Raw genomic sequence first — 1,207 nt, forward strand, 5'->3', positions numbered from 1 at the left:
CGGGAGTGATGTGCTAAAGAACAGATGCTCAGTGATGTGAAGAGGAAAAATGTGACGTAATAAGGAATATTAAAGCATCTGGTGTATTCAGTGATAGAAATAAAATATTTAAAGGTGGAGTATATCAGTGCTGGAGGAAAAGGGGCACTGATTTCTGTTTATAAAGTATTGCACCCAGTGATCGCTTGTGGCACAAAAACTCCAATGAATGAAACTGCCGTAGTGTTTTTCGAGTGATTTTTAACTGATCTATGATGTAATAATCTTTAAAGATTCGATACCACTGAAAACTACCCCTGAAATAGATGATAAAACTCCGAGACCAGATTACTAGTGGATGGCATCTTATGAAAAGATTTGTCGTAAACCACAATACGGGCGAGGGTCGTGTTTCGCCGAAAACTTGCTGGGTCATTATTCTGGAGCACCGAGTCACCGGGGGGGATTAAGGAAGTCCCAGAAGACCCTTTTGGGTGGACATTGTTGGTCCCTTCCAAATCAAACTAACCGTGGGCTCTCGAATGACAATCATTTCCCATTTTGAAGAGGGATCTGAAAGGCTTTGGCGTTTGGAAACTGGGCCAATAACCTCTTTTTTATCAGGGGAAAAATCTCTTGAATAGAGAGCGAGATATCACCCTCTATGGTATCCCTCTTCCTGCTTGCGAGGGATTAGTATTAGTCGCTCTTCTTTCCTTTTTTGAGAGATATTCCTATACAGGAAATTGAAAACTTCCCTTTTGGTGTGGACGTCATCTTTGAAGTTTCCCCGCAAATTCTTAAGGAGTTATACGTTGCTATTCACGCTTCGTGTTTGTTTAAGTTTTCCATAAATTGCGAGGAAGTTACTTACATGTTTGCATTCGTATCTTCCTCTGTATGTCTGCCCTGAGGGAATACGTAGACTAGAATCTCGTGTTGGAAAGGATTTGACTGAGGGATGTGATGGCGATATAGGAAGATTTGCTGTTGTATTAAAAACATTAACTATTTATAGCTTTAAAAACAATTCTACAAAGGTTAGTGGATATTTCTGAATGATTTTATTGCTGAAAATAAAATGAAATCAACATAAATTGAAGCGAAAGGTTATTGCTATAAAACCATTTTTAACAATATTTTTTTTTCTTTGAGAGATCGATAAATATTTTTTTGGTCGATTTTTTCCTTACATAGTTATTATGGCCATTTCATAAATGTAAGGATA

The 1,207-nt window shown here is 37.7% G+C and overlaps 1 protein-coding gene across 1 annotated transcript in view; it reads left to right on the forward strand.

The window, feature by feature from the left end:
- Nucleotides 1-1,188: 1,188 nt before the first annotated feature.
- Nucleotides 1,189-1,207, forward strand: part of LOC137650218 (protein sickie-like) — a 312,402-nt gene continuing 312,383 nt past the window's right edge. The window contains 1 exon segment of the mRNA XM_068383450.1: nt 1,189-1,207. This exon segment is cut by the window's right edge and continues 1,565 nt beyond it. The gene's annotated coding sequence lies outside the window, so the exon portion shown is untranslated.

The sequence above is a fragment of the Palaemon carinicauda genome, chromosome 11 (genome assembly GCF_036898095.1).
Source record: "Palaemon carinicauda isolate YSFRI2023 chromosome 11, ASM3689809v2, whole genome shotgun sequence".
Taxonomy (NCBI): domain Eukaryota; kingdom Metazoa; phylum Arthropoda; class Malacostraca; order Decapoda; family Palaemonidae; genus Palaemon; species Palaemon carinicauda.